Source organism: Arvicola amphibius, chromosome 11 (assembly GCF_903992535.2).
Source record: "Arvicola amphibius chromosome 11, mArvAmp1.2, whole genome shotgun sequence".
NCBI lineage: Eukaryota > Metazoa > Chordata > Mammalia > Rodentia > Cricetidae > Arvicola > Arvicola amphibius.
Window position 1 is genome coordinate 123,173,395 of NC_052057.2, and position 23,261 is coordinate 123,196,655.

Sequence of the window (23,261 nt, forward strand, 5' to 3'; positions counted from 1 at the left end):
TGTAAAACTTTTTGGGCAAAATTAGAAACAGGTGAGAATAAGATGATATGAGCAAGGACATAAAGGAATCATGTCTTACAGAAAAGAAGTTACACCCTATCATTCATTTTTATGGCACATTTTTACAGGCACAATTGCTGTAGTCATTGTCTGCAGATATGTCTGCGGGAATCTGCTAGGAAGAAACAGAACTTTGAGGGTGATATTAATATTAGCTACTACAAAACGTTTGGTAAACCCTTAAACATTTGCCTTTAATTTGACAGTAAAGGATATAAGCAACTGTAAAGCCTATTTAATGGCATAATATTTAAATATTAGGATAAACTGTGCTATTGATGACAATTATTTTTCAAATATTACTTCATGAATAGGAAAAATGGTCATCTAAAGCTGTGAAGGATTCAGCACAGTCCTTGTTTGTAGAAGAGGACATTTATTTTCTTTTCTCAATATTCTTTATTGTTATAAATGTTAGATGATGCTTGATGATATTATACCTCTGTGCAATAAAGCTATAGATCTCAATATGGCTCAGGGGTTGTATGCATGATTTTAGAGCTGATAGGAGCTTATTATCTACCTCTTCATAGATATAAACAAATTTTAATATGTATATAAATAAATATAATATATTTACACATATAAATATAAAACATATGTAAACAAATTATAAATTTAGAAAGTCATCAAAATTATCTAACCATAATAATCAACAAGCCAAAGGGAAAAAATGTTACTGGAGGATCCTTTGAGTCAGAATTAGTGAGTCTTTAGCACCACAGAGATATCTGGTACACCATGCCAATATCTAAGTCAGGGATTTTGTCATGGATACATCATATGGGCAGTTAAGATTTATATAATATTCAAGATACAATTTGTTTTCATGTTTTTTAAAACACAAAGAATGATAGGAGTCATTTTTCCATCTTAGACAATATTGTTAATACCTAGAAAGCCCATCTTTTACTTTTTAAACCATTAACAGTATTTTATATTGAGATTTTATTTAGAGTAACAAATAAATTATATATGAAAGAAATTTGAAAATATTGAAGGACCCTCATCTGTCTTGAAAAATCTTTACACTACACTGAAGCCATAGTTCAAAGTTCCTGATATAAAGAAATTGCCCTTAACTCTGTCACCATAAATTCACCCATTCATGAGACTCTTCCTCCATGGTGAATTACCAGGAGATGAACAATAGAATGCGTGTTTTAAAATCAATCACCTTTAGTTTGAAAAGGACTGCACCAATGGTTCTTTTCTTTCACAGTGGAAGGACAAGAGCAGAAGGAGTCTGACACAGGAGATGCCCACCCCCAGCAAGCTATTATCTCCAGTCAGCACCAATTGTAGCTGCAAGGATAGTACCATTCCACGTAGACCTGGAAACAATAGGCCTATATCTCAGAATAACCAAAAGGAGAGATGATGGGCTGTAGCATGGCAGAAGCTAAAAAGAGGAGCAGAAGTACGGTTGGAAACCTGAAATTGAGACCAGGATATATTTGCAACAACAACAACAAAAAAAATGAACCTTCCCTAATATCATTTCCTCTGTGTGCCATATAACATCACTGTGGGTGTGCTGAGAAACCAACATAGTATTTTACCTGGAAAAATACACACTACTTGATGTGTTTAAATTATGGACACCAGCACACTCCTCCTAATGTGATGATGGATACAAAAGACAATCCCAAAGGTAATAAAAGTTATACCATCTCAAAAGAGAATTAATAAGGCCCAATACTTTATTTATTTTGCTCCTTCAAATTTTTTTGTTATCTACAGTTTTGCACTTTAGTTACCACGTTATTGTGTTTTAACCTGAACCTTTCTGGATAAGACTTTTATAAAGGTCCTTCCATTTTCTACCCCATAAATATTTCTCATACCTATATTAAAATCTTCTTATTTCCATAACTCTAAACACTTCCCTTTTCATCCTCACTTTACGTCTTCCTCTTTGCCATTAGCTTTCCTTCCTCTTTTTCTACTTAAGTATTGATTAAAAATTCTAAACTACGTTTTCCCTGCGAAACCCATACGCTCTTTTTTTCTGAACTTCTGCAGAGATACGTGTGAACTGCATAAATGCCTTCTGCTGAAAGTCAAACTGTGGCTGGTGTTAAATTATTATGGACTTTAGTATTTTATTCCTTAAATAACTGTGGGAAAGATACCTCACTTGGAGGAGTCATGTAAAATAAAACTAATGAACCAAACCAGTGGGAAAACAATGAAATACACACTATAATGGAAGTTGTCCCCCGAACAGAACCAGAAAGCAGTAAAGAAATAAATTACAAATCAGCACACTATGACTGCTCCACTATAAGTCTAGCTGAAATGTCAGAAAATGATTTCAGAGTCTTAATGTTAGAATAAAATGTCTCAAATGAAGATTCAAATGATCAAGTTAAGAAAATCAATACAGAAAAAATGTTGTCATTTTCTGAAGAAGAAATGGTCCGAGGGTAGTTCTGGGGAAGAGGGGCGATAGGGGACACTAGGAGTAGTTGAGTGAGGGGAATAGTATGATGATACTCACTTTATGTGTTGCATTTGATAAAAATACTCTGAGTTTTAGAATATATCTTTTAAACTTGACAAAACATTAGAAATGAATATCAAGTTTTGAAAAGTCTCCAGTTGTTCCAATTCTTGATACAAAACACGTGTGTTAATATGGGATTTCTGGTGTCCTGAACTATCATTTATTCTGATTCATCTGGAGAAAGATGTCCCCCAAACACCCTGAATCCATTATACACATACCAGTTGAGGAAATTATTTGTGTAAGAAAAACTTCTGTTGATTTGATTTTAGTTAGTTCCACATGTATAAACAAACCCCCCAAAGGCAGTGCACTATTAGTTTTCTTCCCTCATACCTGTAGGAAATGCTTCCTGGGGTTCCTTTGTAAAGAGAATCTACATTTATTGTTGATGTCCTTCCAAAATCTTGTGCTTAGAGCATATGATATAGGTGGGGATATGTTAGCAGTGGAGAGTTATTGTCCAGGAATGTTTGGAAATTCCTAAAGCTTCAAGAGAAACAAATCTGAAATTTCTTTCTAGGGATGACCCATTGCATTACTGTACCTCCCGCTACTTCAAATTATCTGGCTGGGGTGATATGATTTCCTCATTTTAAACCCTCCCTTTGGAATCTTGATCAATTCCTGTTTCATATCTTATATAATTGGACCAATAATTGAATATCAAATCTAAATACTTGAAAAATTGAATTATTTGTGACATCCTTTATAGTTCAATTTTTTTATATTATGAAATGAATAATGATAAATACTGGCATTTTAGTTTTTCCTCAATACAAAAATTTCTCTAACATCAGATAGTCAATAGTTTTTGTACAGTAGTAAATTTTATCATTCCCCTCTCACTTCATGATAGAAGGAGTTGTCATTGTGTCATGTAGGAACTACTATCGTCTTATCCTTAAGAAAAAACTAAAAGTAAAGGAAAATGTGATCTTCAAGCTTCAAAAATAGTTCTGGCGCAATTAGTTGACATTTCATTTAAATTCTGTATGTGTAGAGTTTGTGTAAATATACTAATGTCAAAAACATAAAGAAAGAAACCATTGAGAAATAAATGACAGAAATTTTAAAAGGCTTACATTGTTTTTAGGTTTTGCACTAAGTGCAGTAGGAGACTCTTGTTACCCTACTGCACATTTAATGTACAATGTTTTGGGAATTGTACCAAATATTCCATTAGTCACAGCATTTATTCTGCTTTTTCTTTCAGGAGAGACTTTTTTTTATAAATCTTTGTTATGGATGGCATTTCAGAAAAGAGTGAATGTCTTTCAACTCAGTTATCTATAATATTAAATATTTCAGTGTTTCCAACTGTAGCCCCACTTGTCTAGAGAATGGCCAAGCAAGAAACTTGGCTTTAATTTCAGTGACTTTTCATGAATTATTTCAAATTATTCAGTGAGACTTGTTTACTTTTCTTTTCCTTTGATGAATATATGAGTTCTAAATGAAAATATAATGATGATGATGATGATAATAATAATAATAATAACAACAACAACAATAGCATCTACACTGGAAGAGTGATAAATGTTTTTCTGTGAAGAGTGAAGAGCTAGAGTTTCCATCCTGGAGTCCCCCAAACTTGAGAAGCTACCTAAACTTTTCAGTGCCCGTTTCTTTCTTAATTTACTTAAAGAACAATTTCAATTCAGCATGGAGTCTATCCTGTGGTGAGAGATAAGTGTCTCTAAAAGTTTTTGAACATGATAAGGCCCTTAATTTAGAAACGCCGTACTCCCTGTGTTGTGAGAATTCTACATTGATATCTTATGTGAAGATCTATTGTTGTGGCTGTGTTCATGTTTTTTAAACATTGTATTTGTTTTTTTTTAAAAAAATGACTACTATGTTTTATACTTAGATTATGAAGGAACTGCGTCTGTCTACAAACAACAAATTAAACAATAAATATCATCAACTATATAAAGCACATTACAAATGCTATTCTCATCCCACATCCCCTCCACTCTACTACCCCTCCTCCCATCCTCAGTTTGCCTAGGATATCTCTTCTATTCCCCCTTCCCAGGGCAACCCTTGCATCCATCCTGGGGTCCTCATTGTTACCTAACTTCTCTGGGGATGTGGGTAAAATTCGGGGAGGGATGGAGATGGAGATAAATGAAAGATATCTTGATAGAGGGAAACAATATGGAGTTAGGGAGAAACCTGATGCTAGTAAAATTCCCAGGAATCTACAAGGATGATTCCAGCTAAAACTCCTAAGTGGAGAGGGTTACTGAGCTGGCCTTTTCATGTAATCAGATTGATTATTACCATAATTTTCATCCTATGTGGAATTCCCCTCATTATGCTATGAATAAGCTTTATTACCATTAGTTAATAAAGAAGCTGCTTTGGCCTACAACAGGACAAAATAAAGCTGAATGGAAAAACTAAACTGAATGCAGGGAGAAAGAAGCCAGAGTCAGGCACATGCTGTGTAGCCACCCAAGAAGAAAGATGTGAGGTAACATAAACCACAAATCTCATGGTATCATATAAAATAATAGAAATGGGTCAATTTAAGATGTAAGAGTTAGCTAGGAATATGCCTGAGTCATTGGATAAACAATGTTGTAATTAATATAATTTTTGTGTGATTATTCAGGTCTCAGCAGTTGTGTAGCAGGATGCTGCTTGTTTGTTTCCCAGCTGCCCAGACACAAGAAATATTTTAAGTGTCATATTCTGAAGGTCTCTGAAAGATTTGATGATTATCTAATTGAAATATATCTCTATATACCTAGAAAACCTAACTAAACTGACTACATGCTCGGCTATTATAGATGACTATCTACTAACTTACATTTCTTAATTACACATTACATTTTTAAATAAGCTGCACAATCACAGTACCTTAACCTAGAGCAAATATATACATAACAAGATTGACTTAAAATTTATATGAGTAGATCAAGATCCATACTGATGTGAAGTATTCATCTTTGTATCATAAATAAATTGCCTCAGAAAAAAATAAGCACATGAAAGAAATTATCCTTTAAAATAACCCTCAGGTACATCATCTTGAATAAGAATTATTTTTGCTTAACATTTTTTAATTAAATTAGCAAGTAGTTAAGCAATTTTTCATAAAATACATAAATATCTTCTCCATATGTATGTGTGTGCACATTAGTATGAAAACAGAACTTTTAAAGCAATATTAAACACACACATACACATATGCAAACATGTATATACATGAACAGAAAGACATGCCAATATCTGATGATAAATAAAGGTGAACTTCATAAAACAAACAAAGCACCTAGAAATTAAAGTAAACTGTCCTAGAATAAGTCTCCTTTAGCTGCTGAGAGAGACTCACGATAATGGCTTTCTCCCTCTCCTGCTCTTAATGTCTCGGCTCAACAGTCTTTAAGCTGAGCCACAGCCCTTATCTCAGCCTTCCATATAGACCTGTTAGGTGCCACTTTGGCCTATGAAGGGCAATTGCTTAACATTTTAATAGGGCCCAAACATGTGGCAACAAGAAGCTAAAAAGAACAATTTAAGAATGGATAATGGGATTTAAATTTTAATAATTCATAAGTCTCCTTGACGGGAAAGATTTTAATTATGTCTCTATCAGCTGTCTCTTTCAAATTTCAGCACAGCACAACAATAAATAACATAACAATATAACTGCAGCATACTGGGGTACACTATTTGAATATGCCGGAACTGTGTGAGCCAAAATGGATTATCGTATGTTTGAGGATAACACCAAAATATGATCTTTTCAAAAGAAGTGATTAAACTCAACTTTCTTGTTTATTATATTAGACACCAAATTAGCTTTCTGGGAATCCTTTCATTCACAGTACCTATACACTGATCACCACTTAAAAAAAAATTACAAAAATGTTTGTATTTTCTTACTCAGCCCACGGAAATTTTACGTGAAGCAGATGAATGCGATTTTGTCCATTTTCTCTTTCTTATAACTAAAGAAACAACCTAAAACTTGCCTATACAAAGGATCCTAACCTGCTTTAACCACCTTTTTAATTTTGTCACACAACAGAAAACGAATTATTGTCCTCAGATCAGCCTCCATGATTAACACATTTCTTTTAGAACATCAATCATCTAAATAGCTGAATTCTCTTCATCATAGGAAATTATCCACACAAATGTATAGTCAAATATTTGAAGCAAATGATTATGTTCCATCACTTTATGATGTAAGGAGTGGTTCTAAGTTTAGAACCTCTTATTTAAAGGTTTTGTACATAGTTGACATGTTTATGAGTGATGGGTTATTGAATGCATCATAAAGAGTAAACACTTTCTTTGTAAGTACTTTGATCCTTTATATTGACTTCATATTAATCACCAAAGTTTGCTGATATTTAAACAAAATATCTTTTGGAAATATGTTAACAATAGTTAACAGAAATCACAATTAAATTCGTTTTGAGCCTGTTGTGATAGCACAAACATTTATCCTAGCATTTGAAAGTCTGAGACTGGAAGATACTGATTTATGTGCCAACCTCTGCTATATAGTGAAATTTTCTCTCAAAACAACACCCAAAAAGAAATAAAATATTACTAGTGAAGTAAAATTATTTTGAATAATGATGTCACGACTATCATTGGTTTCATCTTCTATATCACTGAAGCAGGCTAAATCAGTCATGCCATTGTCATGGTTTAATCTGAAGTTCATCAATAGTATAAAAAATTTTCAGTACTTTAGAAGGCCCAAGCCTATGCATCTATAGGCAGCACTAATTTCACATAGTTATTTTAAAAAAAAATAAAAAAAATAAAAAACATGAAGTTGGTTGGGGGGATATGATGGGGAGCATACAATGTGGAGTTGGGGAATAGAAATGAGGAAGGTTGATATGATCATATTTTATTGTATGTAAGGATCCAAGAAAACCCTGAGTAAGGATGTAAAGAGAGGATGAAGTGTTGAGTGAATGTGTGTTGTTGTCTAGGGCCATGTCATGTCCAGGACCATTCCCTCATGGGAAGCTTTCAAAGCCTGCCTCCCCAGCTGAGGTTCAGAAGGATAGCAAAGCTTTCTGCTGTTGTGAGTGTAAATGCTGACAGTGTATGGAAGTAGACTGCTTACCAACAATTGATCAAAGTATGAGAAATTGACTGACTGTAACTTCCAACTCACAATGCTTTCAAATCTGAGACTGCTATAGAGCCAGTTTTCCAAGGTTTGCTAACCCCCTCCCCAGTGCTGTGTATAAGGAACATGCAGAGGTTTTTGGTCATTGGTGTAGTTGATCTGCTTCTATCAGAGCAGGCAGAGAGAAAGAGAGAGACCAGATTTTCTATACCTTGAGCCTGTGTGTCCTTCTTTCTTTATTCCATCTCTACCCCAGTCACATTTCCAAGGTGCTAAGCCATGCATGGTGTGGTAATTGTTCACTTTATGAAAATATCATTTAAGAAGTTATAAACTATCAGGATACCTTTGAAACTCCTTCCTGTATTATCATCCTCTTTGTTGAATACTTATCTCAATAATCTAATCTCTCCTTTAGAGTTTAGAAATAGCTGTAAGTTCACTAGGAATGCATGGGAGCAAAGCAGTCCAATGAAAAATATAGAAGTGATTCACACACTCCTGAGTTTTCCTGGTAGTTCCTGGATCATTTATTAAAGAAAAGAGCTTTTTGGATCATTTTCAGAATTGGCTGTGCTCATTGTTTAGCTTTAGTGTAGGAAAGGTAGCACAAGGCCCACTAGCAATAGAAGCAAAAGTAATTACTTATATGCAAATTAATGTCTTCTTGGACTGAGGAAATATTGGGGAATAAAAAGAAATACATTTAAATTCTAAGTTCATTACTAGTAGTCTTATTTTCATATATTCATTCTGAATTTTAAAGCATGGGTGACAAAAATATAAAAGTATGAAATCATGACAAGAATAAAAAAATATCCAATGTGTTAAGTGCAAAGTCTGTACTAAAAAATTCAATTTAAGAAGAAACTTTTGAGGTAACTGAAACCCCAAATTACTTCTGTTTTCTAAGCACCAGGCATGAAAGTGTTACTACAGCTTATTTGAGTTATTCTTTTTTTTCCTATAACATGTTTTAATTGTGATTAAAGTTAAAAAATGATGGATTGACCAAGCACTATAATCACTTTAGTGAAAGGGAAATATCTGGATTCGTGTATATAATATCTCAAATCAAAACAGTACTCAATGAAGAGAAAAGTATAATTTAAAAGTTACTTGTGTCATTGAAACAGCCATTCTTGCCATGCTCTGGTTTTTCCACTTTTAGTCTTTCACTTTTCATTATCAGATGCACTGGCTTAAAGAAAGGGCATAGATAAAATGGAAAACATATAAAGCATTTCATAATAGAATGAATTGGAAATCACCCTACTTGTCATAAAATGTGTTTCATGACTTTCTATACCAACAATGAGTATGTAGCTATCACTCAATAGAAAACTAAGTTCTCCTGCTTTCATAGGATGTGTGACTTTCATACCCTTTCTCTTTAGACTAGTGGATATTTAACAGGGAGAAGTTGACTCAAAATATTACATGGGCAATTGGAATTAATACTACATGTCATCAGGAAGTTTATTTAAATATTTTGCATTTTGATACTTGAAATAAACCAGAGACTATCAATTCTGGCTCCTGACTAGATATATTTCTGAAGTGGAAATATACCCATGAGGCAGGAAGAAGAATTTTGTTTTTCTTCTCCATGGCGTTCAGCTGCAGCACCCAGCTAACGAAATGGTTACAGAATGGCTATTATCTCATTCTGTTAATTACTGATCGTTGATTTGAATGTTGAAATGAGATTGTGTTTGAAGACATTTTAACTGTTCACTCTCATGGTCAACAGGAATAGTGAATGAATACTAGAGCAATCTACCTTAAACTCAGTCTTAACAGATTGGGTAGGTTGATTCCATCCCAAAGAACAAAACTATGTTTGCTCATATATTCAATGATGGGAGATGGTGTTTTTCAGAGTTAGTGCAAGAGAGTTTAAGAGACAGCGTTCATGGCTACTAAAAAGGCAGGAGAACTGAGCCACACCTCTAAAGACCTTTGAGAGGCTTTTTTATCAATTAAATAAATTCGAGGTTAGATTAACTAGCTTAAAAGAAGAGATAGCATGGTAACTTTTGCAGATCTCCAAAGAAAGTGGTGAGAGACTTTAATAAAAGATTCTTTTCCTTATTCAACCACAGAGCTAGAGATCCAGCCTTAAATTCTAAAATTAATGAGTAAGAAACAAATAATAGGATCCTAAAAATAAGAAACACTTTAAACAGAAAATCCTTCCGGAATCAATTTCTATTCTAAAGTGATATATGTCATGGCTATTATATGAAGGTATGAGGGTTGGAGTTGTGCATGTATTTAAGAAGGGTATTGTCCTGTGGTAGAGTACACATTTAGTATTCTTAGTGAACACAAAATAGACATATTGTAGCGAAAAGTTTTATCAGGTTGACCTTCACAGACTTTTACTCCATTCCCGTGATAAATGTCACTAGTACAAAAGAAATATTAACTGAAAGGGTAACCCCTAGTTTAGAGTTAGAAAGCTTGTTACTGAATTAGGCAAAACCATTCCACAAATGGAACTGAAAATCACCCCATTAAAATGTTACCAAATTCTTTAACAAATAAAGTCATATATTCACAATACAATCTGCAATTGGTAGGGCTCATGCAAACATACCAAGGGAAGAAGATTGCTGAAGAAGTAGAAAAAACCCACAAAGAGCTTCTCAACAATGTCACTTCAGAAACAGTTATACTAGGGAAGCATGACAAAAATGGCATGAGCAATGGACAAATTCAGGTACAGTTTACCTTACTGTTAATGCACTTAATTAATTAGTATTTATTATAACACCGTTTGTCAGTTATTTTCTTATATAGTTAACACACACACAATGCTTTTGTGTTGTTGATCATTGTTAGCTTTTCTCATTCGTGGACAGATTTAATGCATATTTCTGGATTTCTTTTCCTTTCTACTGCTTCTGTTCTTAAATTCTATTTTTACATTATTTTTATTTATGTTTTAGACCACCAGTTGTATGATTTATGGGGTGCAATATCTGAAACTGCTCAAGAATGAACAGTTCACAGCAGAATAAAATAAGACAGTAGAAATGTGAGACTGCCTTTGCTTTCTTTGCACTACCTTATAGATTTGTCTTTTTGTTGGAGAAATAATACAATATGTAATATATCAGTCAAAATATTTATCAAATATTTTATAATATTTAATGACTGCATGCACATGCATACTAGGCAATCAAGCAGTGAACTCGAATATCCCAATTTAATTTTGCTTTACCCCAATACCATATCTTGTAATAGTGCCATGTCTCCCCAGTGAAGTGTATCATCCACCCATTATACACATGTGATTTTTTGGCTTTTTTTTAGCATAGGAGGGTAGGTTAAAATTAGAATGTTTAGTAAACTGGAAACTTGCTTTATTTTCCTGTGGTGTTAGAATAGAACTCAAGGTTCCTAGAATGCTAGAAAATCCTTTGATCTCTGCAATACACTACAGACACTTGGAGATTGCTTTTGATATAGTACTCAAGCCAAAGTAAATCAGCTGCAGACAGTCTTCAGTGTTTACTGTGGAGTCCATACCAGCTTATATAAAATGTATAGATAGATTATGTACTTTTAATAAAATTTTATTGTAGAACAACCTAGTAGTACCAAATGTGTTTCTTTCTTTATGATATGTAGTCTTACAGAGACTAAATATGAACATAAAATAAAAACTAAATAAAATTTAAGTACTTATATATAATATTTAAATAAGACTTACATTTGAAGGAGAAGTCAACATATTAGCAATATTTATTTAATTTTTCTAGTAGAGAGATCTCCAAAGACATGAAAGAAGTCAACAAAGTCAGTAAAGAATGAAAATAAGGAATATTTTGCATGCAGCAGATTAAGTGAAACCAATCAAATTTATATTCAATCAAATATTATTTATGTTAATTTTAAACTACAAGAAATGTTCTAGCATCTTAGTTTCAATAAATCATTAATATTATATGTAAAGTTACCTTCAAAGTACTAAAAGTAAATTTATATAAATATATAATAACAAATGAAAATGTTGAATAGATCTTGCTATGCACTGGAAGCAAGAATAATTTAAAACATAAACCTTATTCATATTTTTTATTCCTTTATAACCCTTTATATTACTGTGCTTTATCTCTCTGCCTTTAAACTCCCCTTTTCTAATGCATCTTAGTAATTTCCTGACCTCTGTGAGTAATCAAAATGAAATATACATATCTGAAGTTTCAAAATTAACATCCACAAATGAAGAATATTTGTTGGGAGGGATAGAGGAAGAAAAAGAGAGAGAAAGACAGAGTCTCAAATCCAAAACTAAAACAAAGGCATAATTAAAAAGAAAGAGATAGTTAATTATATCTGGTACTTGTGCAGAGGTGAAAACACATTGGTGAGTTGTGGATTTACCATCTGGAATCGTAAAATTCTATACCACACCAGAGATTAAAAAGTTCTTATAGATGCTATGTCAGCCTTTCTGTTTCATTGTCTGTTAGTAGGAAGGGATCTACCACTGTGCTAAGACATCTGAGGAAGGCTTAGCATATGTCATTGCAGCCATTACAGCATTTAACAGCTGCTAAAAGAGGAGGCCATTGCAAATATCCTGGTTGGAAACCTGGAAGAAGCCTTGGCCTCTGTGGTGAAGGAGTTAGAAGCCCACTGTGGACTGATTACCATGCAAACTGCTTTGAGAGTTTCTAGACCTCTATAGTGCAACATTGAAAGAATCTTCGTGTTTGGCTACGGGGAATGTCTGTTTTCAGCAAATGTGTGCAATGGAAAATATTTGGAGCTCAGAACCTTCCTTCACAGTGCTTTTGAATTGTGGTGATACAGTATAAACTCACAGCCCATGTTTACTTATTCACAAGCAGGAGAAGGAGTGCTCATGACTTCCTGGCCCAGAGTTAATATTTTGGATTAGTATGACCTGATTAAAATGTAGATGTTTGGGCTGAGTTTAAATTCAAAGAAAAATACACTCTTTGGGTGAGGAAAGGCCTGCTTTAAAAAGAACAAATAAACAAGTAAACAAAAATCAGATGATCAGAGTATTTCATGATGTATTGAAAACAAACCTACTTCAATAGAAATGTGAGCATAGGCAGAAAAGTAAACAAATAGTTGACAAGCCTGAAGGAGAGGGATAAACCTGCAGGATAAGGACTTTACTTCCATTACACTTCTTTGTCTTGTTTCTCTATTCCCAGCTGAGGCTGTCTGTGTAGTGTAATGATTCTAAGCTATTTTCATTACAGTACACATCTTGATAAATATTAGATGGGTTTTACAGCTTCCCATGGTGCAAGTTGATCCCTGGAGTTATGAAACTTCTGCCCATTCAGTATTGAGAAGTCTGTTACTGTTGCCACATATCACCTGAATTCCAAGTACTAAATCCAACCGTACAATCTACTTTTCCCTCAGGATTTGAACACTTTGTAAAGTTCTGCAAATCTTATTAATTTGTTCTGATTCAGGTAAATGTAATAGACATTCTGACTCTTAGCTTTATAAACTGTTTCCTTAAGTCTCACAAATGTCTCCTGGCTCATAAAAATGAAGACATAGAACATATGAAAATTGTAGATTTTTACAGTGAAGGGCATGAAATACACACTAAAATAAAATTTAAAATTTTGAATCTATAATCTTTAAAATTCCAAATTTTATATTACCTGAATGTCCCCAAACACAGTCACAAATGTGTGAATTCATAACATGTAGGTGATGTATACTTTGTCTTACATGTTTATCCCATTGGAAGAAAAGAGGCAGATGAAGACTGGCCTATGTTTGTCACAAAATAAAAAGAAATTTCAGTAATTTCTGAGACATCCGATAGTTATGCAATGAAAAAGAAAGCCTTAAAACTTAGTAAATTAGTATTTTTAGCAAGAACAATTGAGATAAAATTTTTGTGACTTGAATGGACTAGCAATCTCTTGGTAATAGAAAAAAAGACGATGGGAATCAGCTTACACTTGAGCAGTTGATTACATGCAGGACAATAAGAATTGTATGACCATTTCCAAAACAAATAGAAAGTAACCAAGGGTACCAAGCTATTTCTAGTGAGCACATGTGAATGTACTTATTAGAAATAAGGGAAAAGTAAACAGTAATACATCATTTGAAGCAATACATTAACTTCTTCCAGGGAAGGGTCCTTACTTAACAATTAGATGTCCGTAAGTGCACATGGCCACAGTACAGCCATGGCAAAATTTCGTTGACCCACCAGATGTTTCCACATCTGTGGCACATCTGTTTAAACAGAACTACTGAAGAGTCTGCAAAGAATAAGATTCTAATATAATGTAAGTTCTTTTGTGCAATGTTTTCTCTGTCATCAAAGAAATTTAATATACCAATTTATTTAAAAATCCCTATTTCAGTCATTCTTGGAAGAGGAATTTGTTTTAAAGATGTTACCACACTGTTTGAATTCTTAAATAAAAATCAATTTGCTGTTTTACAAAGTTGATAGCAAATGGGTTCTTTAATTATGTATATATTAATAATCAAGTGATACAAAGAGGTTAGAACTCACTGTGTTAAATTAAGTCCTCATATTCTAATAACAAAAAATCTTAAGTAATTGCCTTTAATGTAACATCAAAGGGAGGGGTGTGTATTGCATTAAGGTAAGCAATAATGAAGGCTTTATTTGTAAGTATTTCCAAAAGATCCTTTTATAAATAATTATGTGTCCTTTCTAGTGAATTGGAATAAAAGGTTGGAACATAAGAAGATCACTTTTTACCAGCCGTGAAATAATTTATTCTACAAATATAGATAGCAGGCTTAATATACTGAGTCCAAATACCTTGTGACTTTTAATATTTGAGGCAAATTTCTACTCTGATCAAAGTATCATTGATTACTTATGAACTTACAACAAAATAGAGATGCACACACTTAATAACATACAAATTTATGCTCGTTGTTCCCCAAAGCATGCCATAAATTTTAATAGCACCCACCTTCCAATTAATTATTGCTTTCTTTTCCTATTGTCTAATGAATATCTTCACTAGCATCTAATTTATTTTAAAAAGGATGAATATATTTTATTATTATTGAAAGATGTATAAAACATTTGGAATATTTTATAAGATAATCTAACTGAAAAATATGTAACCTTCACTTCCCTACCTTTATTACTTTGTATGTGTGTGTGTGTGCTTATGCACAGGTGTATATGCATAGCTCAGGTTGTGCATGTGAAGGTCACAAAATTCTCAGATGTTTTTGAACAATCTTTTAGTTGTCTGGTACTCACAAGATAGCTTATGTTGACTGCTAGGAACCCACCAGTTTCTTCATTTCGAGGGTTGGGATTACAAGTTCATCCCCTCTCCAAGCCTGTGTGTTTTTCTTTGGTCCTGAGAATCTAACACAGGTCCGTATGCTTGTACAGAAAGATAAGGATATGCCCCAGCCTTCTACCTCTACTTCTTTAATATATTATAGATGAGCGATATAGTGGCTAAAAAAACTTCAAACTAGTATGATCTCATCACAATATGACCACAAACTGGTTTGCATTAACATTCTCTGACTCATAATTGATTGCTACCAGTGTCTGCATATAGGCAGTCACAACCAACTCTCCACATCTGTCAGTTTTCCCCTTTCTCTAATGTGTAACTTATATAGTAGCAATCCTGTAAAGTTTTCAATGAATTACCCGAGGAATGCTTCTTCCAGAGTCACAGTTTTGTTTGCAATTTCAAGCTGTCATTTCCCCATTGATAAAACATCACTTTAACTCTGATTTTCCTTACTTTGATTGTTTCAGACTTCCTAGCTTGCTTCAGTTCTTTAGTGTATGTACAGTTCAGTGAGCTCAGCATTGTGAGGACCCTCTCCTTTTGTAAATTTAAATTTCCATTTTGGTTTTTATTTTCTCATTTTTTTATTAAAAATTTCCATCTTCTCCCCTCCTCCTCTCCCTTCCCTCCCCTCCCTTCCACCCATACTCCCACTCCCTCCTTCTCCAAGCCAAAGAGCCATCAGGGTTCCCTTCACTATGTTAAGTCCAAGGTCCTCCCAACTCCCCCTAAGTCCAGGAAGGTGAGCAACCAAACTGACAAGGCTCACAGTGAGCCCGTCCATGCTGTAGAGTCCAAGCCCATCGCCGTTGTCCTTGGTTTCTCAGTCCTCCTCCACCGTCAGCCACATTCAGAGAGTCCGGTTTGGTCCCGTTTCATCAGTCCCATTCCAACTGGAGTTGGTGATCTCCCGTTAGATCTGTCCCACCATCTCAATGGGTGAACGCACCCCTCACAGTCCTGACTTCCTTGCTCATGATCTCCCTCCTTATGCTCCTCATCAGGACCTTGGGAGCTCAGTCCGGTGCTCCTATGTGGGGCTCTGTCATTTTCTTCATCCAATGCCAGGTGAAGGTTCTATGGTGATATGCAAGATATTCATGAGTATGGCAATAGGATCTGGACATTTCTGGCACTCTCTCCTCAGCTGCCCAAGGAACTAGCTGGGGGCGTCTTCCTGGACACCTGGGAACCCCTCTAGAGTCAAGTCTCTGCCAACCCTAGAATGGCTCCCTTAATTAAGATATATAATTCTTTGTTCCCATATCCACCCTTCCTATATCCCAACCATCCTATTCCCCCAAGCTCTTCCCATCCTCCACTTCACACTTTTCTCTCCCCATACCCCCATACCCCCATCCCCCGATCCCACCCCACCTCCAAGTTCCCATTTTTTGTCTGGCAATTTTGTCTACTTCCAATATCCAGGAGGATAACTATATGTTTTTCTTTGGATTCACCTTCTTATTTAGCTTCTTTAGGATTTTTTTACGAATTATAGGCTCGATGTCCTTCATTTATGGCTAGAAACCAATTGTGAGTGAGTACATCCATGTTCATCTTTTTGGGTCTGGGTTACCTCACTCAGGATGGTGTTTTTTATTTCCATCCATTTGCATGCAAAATTCAAGATGTCATTGTTTTTTACCGCTGAGTAGTACTCTAACATGTATATATTCCACACTTTCTTCATCCATTCTTCCACTGAAGGGCATCTAGGTTGTTTCCAGGTTCTGGCTATTACAAATAATGCTGCTACAAACATAGTTGAACAAATGCTTTTGTAATATGATTGGGCATCTCTTGGGTAAATTCCCAAAAGTGGGATTGCTGGGTCCTGGGGTAGGTTGATCCCAAATTTTCTGAGAAACCTTCACACTATTTCCAAAGTGGTTGCACAAGTTTGCATTCCCACCAGCAATGGATGAGTGTACCCCTTACTCCACATCCTCTCCAGCAAAGGCTATCATTGGTGTTTTTGATTTTAGCCAATCTGACAGGTGTAAGATGGTATCTCAACGTTGTTTTGATTTGCATTTCCCTGATTGCTAAGGAGGTTGAGCATGCCCTTAAGTGTCTTTTGGCCATTCGAACTTCTTCTGTTGAGAATTCTCTGTTCAGTTCAGTGCCCCATTTTTTAATTGGGTTCATTAGCATTTTAAAGTCTAGTCTCTTGAGTTGCTTATATATTTTGGAGATCAGACCTTTGTCTGTTGCGGGGTTGGTGAAGATCTTTTCCCAGTCAGTAGGCTGCCTTTTTGTCTTAGTGATAGTATCCTTTGCTTTACAGAAGCTGCTCAGCTTCAGAAGGTCCCATTTAATCAATGTTGCCCTTAATGTCTGTGCTGCTGGGGTTATACGTAGGAAGTGGTCTCCTGTGCCCAAATGTTGTAGAGTACTTCCCACTTTCTCCTCTAACAGGTTCAGTGTGTTCAGATTGATATTGAGGTCTTTAATCCATTTGGACTTGAGTTTTGTGCATGGTGATAGACACGGATCTACTTTCATTCTTCTACAGGTTGACATCCAGTTATGCCAGCACCATTTGTTGAAGAGGCTTTCTTTCTTCCATTGTGTGCTTTTAGCTCCTTTATCGAAAATCAGGTGTTCATAGGTTTGTGGGTTCTTTAAGTTTATGTACAAAGAATGTCTATTGTTTCCTTTGTATGCCACTCAGTTTAGCATTTCACTAAGCACTCTTGTTATACACGTTCATCTCACTTTCTTTACCTGTAGCTTATTATAACACTTGCATAAATATAAGATTTTTGTTGTCAGATTGAGTTGCAAAGAAATTAGAAAAAAAAAATAGTATAGGTCTCCGGATTTCTGTTGCTGTGCTTAGAGCCACCATGACCATGGCAAGTCTTATAAAGGAAAATCTTTAATTGGAGCTGGCTTACAACTCAGAGGTCTAGTCCATTATCATCATGGCAAGAAGTACGGTGACATGAAAACAGATATGGTGCTGGGGAGGTAGCTGAAAGGTCACAACTTAATCCACAGGCAGCAGGAAAAGAGAGTCACACGGGGCATGCCTGGAGTATCTGGACCTCCAATCCCACCCCCAAGTGACACACACTTCCTCCAACAAGGTCACTCCCACTTCAACAAGACCACAGCTCCTAATAGTACCACTCCCTATGGTTCTATGGCAGGAGTATTTTCAATGAAGCCACAACAGCAACTCAAAAGCTTTTAGAAAAAGAGGAGAAAATCTTATCAAACAAGTGGGAAGTATAGTGGGTTGTAATATGGCTTAATTAATAGCACTTGTTGTTTTATTTCTGGGTTGGATTACTAACACCTATATCACATCACTTACAAATGCCCATAACTCCAGTTTTAGGATATCCAGTGCCCTCTTCTAGCCACCAAGGACAAAGACACAAATGCGGTATACAGACATAAGTACAAGCACTTGTACATGCCCCTAAAATAAAATAAACACATATATAAATAAATTTTAAAAAACGAAATGAATTCTTAACACTATCTTGTAAACACATGAAGCAATAATATGTTTTATTTGATAAAACAATATAAAGCATTTTCAATCAGAAAGAAGATCTATTTTATTGTGGGTTATACCTTGGAGAAGAATGTTTTGGGAATCTGTGGGTTGAAGTATTAGTGGTTGAGAGAAGGACTGATAGTCTCATGGAGCTACATTACTGTGAGAAATTATGTGGTAAAGAATAAGGAAAACACTCATAAACTATCCCAAAATTTCTATTTACAGAAATTTCTTTGAAGTCTCTGAACCATTATGCAAACTTTCTAAGAGCAATTCTCTGTTCTTGTGTTTTGCCACTCTATTCCCACTGATTGGCTCTGAGCCTGGAGTTATTTTATATTCTATAATGTCTGCTTACAACCCGGTAAAGTAAAGCCATAATGCTTATTGATTTGTTCATAGTAAGCTATATTGGGAAGAAAGGAAAAGGATAAACATGCACATCTAAAAAGTTTTGAACAAAACATCCTATCTTCCTGTCTGTCACTGGGCCCAAATAATCAATTTTAAATTGCTATTCATTAATAATATATAGCAGATCACTTATTTTAAAATTTCATAAAATAAAATACTGCTAATATTGTTATATAACATTTAAACTTTTTTAAATTAAAGAAATGTATAGATTGTGCATAAAACACACACAGCAATGATTTTATGAGTATGGTTATGCACATTTTCAATTGTGGGTTTATTTTATGATGTGTAAAGTTAATCATTATAATAAAAAGTCAACATGAAAATATACAAGGTGCACATATGAGATTTTTCACAAGTGAAGAGATTATGAAATATTGCATATATATGGTGCATTTGAAAAATACTTGTGAGATCTTTCATAATTTTTTGAGCCATATTATGAGCTGCTTATGAGCTATGGCTTCAAAAGACAGTTTCTTCCTTGAAAGAAGGGACAAATGTGTTTGTTTATGAAAACAATATAATATAGCTCTTTTAGGACAAAGATCCATATCACCTTGGCAGTAGGTCTTTGAGTAGGTTGATGTTTTGTAAAGTCATTTCCCTAGTGTGACATACAACATTAATAGCACATTTACCTGAGTTTCTCTGAGTGAGATGTACCATGGAAAACTCACACCTTCTTGGCTGCTTCCCATTGTTCTTATTTCAGAGGCAAGGGAAACAACACAAATGCAAAGCTCATACTTCCACTGTGTTGAGCAACATACCCTTTTGTTTTTGACTCAGGAGTCTTTAAATCTTCTAACATCTATTACTAAAAGTTACAACACTAACAACCTGTTAGCTTTCCAATGATATAAAAATCTTTGGAACTCCCATAATTCTTAGAAACATCTATGCTAATTAAAGAAGTATGAAAGTAAATATATATGTGTGTGTGTGTGTACATATATATATATATATATATATATATATATATTCATCATGGTTAACTCAATTGATTATTTCACATTTTTCAAAATTGTTACTAAAAGTATTAAAAATTATTCTTTTTATATCTATACAAACGAGACTAGTTTAACTGAAATTGTTTAAAATTGCTAATAGGCTTTAGAAGACAGGTAACATCTTTTAAATTCTCCTGTACATTTTCTTATATGAGTAGCTTCTTGTTAGCAGCATTAGCAAGAGTTTTGTCCATCGACTGTACTGTTGCCTTGGTCCGTGTTGGTGTCTGTTGCCCATACTGCCAAGAAAGGACACGTTCATGACCTCTGCAGCCCCAAGGGCTAGGATGGTGTCCGTGGTGCATGTTGTGGCCAAGAGCCCTGTTGATGTCAATGGTCTCTAGCACCACCTGAGACCATCCTGAGAACTGTGGTCCAAGCTGTCACCAGAGCCCATTGGTATGTCTGTTATCCGTGTTGCCCAAAACTACAAAGACCAAGAAAGCTTTTTTTTTTTTTTTTTTTTTTTGCAGTGGTATTGATGACACACAGTTGAAAATGAGAAACATAGAAGGCTTCCTTAACAACCTCTCACCCTCAATTGAAACCCTTCTCCTGACGGAGAACATGAGCAAGGAAGTCAGGACCACGAGGGGTGCGCCCACCCACTGAGACGATGGGGCTGATCTAATGGGAGCTCACCAAGGCCAGCTGGACTGGGACTGTTGGAGCATGGGATAAAACCGGACTATCTGAACGTGGTGGATAATGAGGGCTGCTGAGAAGCCAAGGACAATGGCACTGAGTTTTGATTCTACTGCATGTACTGGCTTTGTGGGAACTAATCTGTTTGGATGCTCACCTTCCTAGACCCGGATGGAGGGGGGAGGACCTTGGAATTCCCACAGGGCAGGAAACCCTGACTGCTCTTAGGTCTGGAGAGAGAGGGGGAGAAGGAATAGGGGGAGTGGGAGGGAAATGGGAGGAGAGGATGAGGTGGAATTTTTTAATAAATAAATAAAAAAAGAAACCCTTCTCCCTCTAACCCTCAAAGAAGAAACAGTTTTAACAGGAATCCACTAAAGAGAATACTTAAAAATTGTGATAGGGTTGCTGAGGTGTAAGGTCTTCACAGTTGATGTGTTCTGGAGGACATGGCGCTGGGGAAGGACTCAGTGCTGACCGCTGGGAGTTTGGCCATACTCTAGTAAGTATATGGGCAATACAAACTAGACCTGTCATTTTTTTTCTGTTCTTTTTCTTCTTTTGGGTAGAGGGAGATCATAAGGGTCAAGGGTGAAACTTTGAAGGCTAGGAAGTTAGTGCAAATAGGGTACATTATATGAAACTCCCAAAGAATCAATAAAAAATATGAAAAAAGATGATTCTTAATTAAGACCTACAAATCAACATCCATTATGATTTTATGCTAAAGTATATGCATGTGAAGATAAATGAAAACAATTTGTCTCAAGATAAGGCCCTTGATGATATGAAACAATATAACTTTATTGAATATTTTAGCATTAGACTCAACAGAAAAAGAAAAATGACAATGTGATTCCATAATGAAACAATTGTCTAGTTATAATAAATAATAACAAACTTTTAGATATTTCTTACTTTATATATGTGTTAAGTACTATTATACAAGGTCAAAAATGCTAAATTAAAATATGTAATTTATTTATCTTTATCTTAGAAACAGAATGTTAAGTGGGATTAAAATTTACATTATTATTAAATTCAAATATAATGAAAATATGTTGTTAAGTTGAAATTTTCGTTTTAATATAAAGCAAATGGTCCACAATATAAACATTGAGATTCCCTTCAGGGTGTTTCTTCATAACAGATGACTCTTTTCATTTATATATTTTAATTTAAACTTTCATATTTAACTACCAAAAATATATAGTATGATAAGGTAACATCTGGGACTTAGTAAGGAACAAATGATAACAATGAATGTGTGCAAAGCAGACTGTCTCTATCATCCAGAGTCAAGTCTGTTATAGGTTAGAGTAATAACAGAAAATATCACAGAAGAATTTTTGGATGGTGTTATTTGAAATAAATTCTACACACAAGAGGTGGAGTTCAGCTGTGTGAAGTCATACTTTCTGCACAATTCTAAATATAATATGTTCCTTGGCATTGTGCAAACTGAATAATATGCAAGAAGGAAATGTGACATGCTTTAATGGAAATATTTAATAATATAAAACGTCATCTATGGCATGCAGAAATCATGTGTAGAAAATCTATAGTGTTACTACAGACTTTTTCTGTGTCTTTGAATTGTTATTTAAAAGTTAATTTTATTTAAAACTTTAAAAAGTAAAATTTAAAAACTTTCAATACTGTTAGGAAAGTGAAAAACTTGAAGAGATGATTTTCTTATTTATAAAGTCCATGATTGTTCCACTGTCAAGTTATTTAAAAGTTGTAAGATAGCTATAACTCATAACATCAATTAAATACTTATTTAATTTTTTCCTCAAAGATCAATGCTTATTACTAGGACAGATCTATAATGATTACAACTTATTACATCACTGCTGTGGGACAATGGTCTGTACCCTGTTAATTGTATTTTTAATAAAATGCTGATTGACCAGTAGTCAGACAGAAAGTATAGGCAGGGTAACCAGAACAAGAGAATTCTGGGACGAGAAAAAGTCAGTCTGCAGTCATCACCTAGACACAGAGCAAGCAAGATGTGACTGCTTCACCAAAAATGGGACCAAGCCATGTGGCTAACATACACAAGAATTGTGGGCTAATATAAGTTATAAGAGTTAATAAGAAGCCTGAGCTACTAGGCCACTCGGTTTATGATTAATGTAGACCTCTTTGTGTTTATTTAGGAATAAACAGCTGGGGGACCTGGTAAGACAGAAACCTCAGTCAACAAATTACTTTTCAAATCACAGAGTAAATAATGTCCATACTTTATCAATGCTAACAAAGTCTAGAATAGACAGAGGGTACAAAATAACCAGTGGAAGTGGGTGAAGAAGGACGCTAAAACGAAATCCCACACTAGCTCAGAACTGAGTATAAAAAAGGGTTATTTATTTAGGGGTAGACTCACAGATCACAGTACACTTTTTTAGTTACTTATTTAGGGGTAGACTCATAGATCTACATGGGGAAAGGCAACCAAATACAGCAGCCAGAAGAGAGACTAGATGCCACTTTATATTGGCATTTATAATACAAGAGGTCATGGCCAAGGGAGCAGTTAACTTAAAGGCTACTGATGGTAGAAATTCCTACAGCAAGTGGGGATTAGAGCTAGTTCTATTTCAAGGTGATAGGCATTGCCATAATGCTCTAATCTGTGTAAGCTAATGATTCA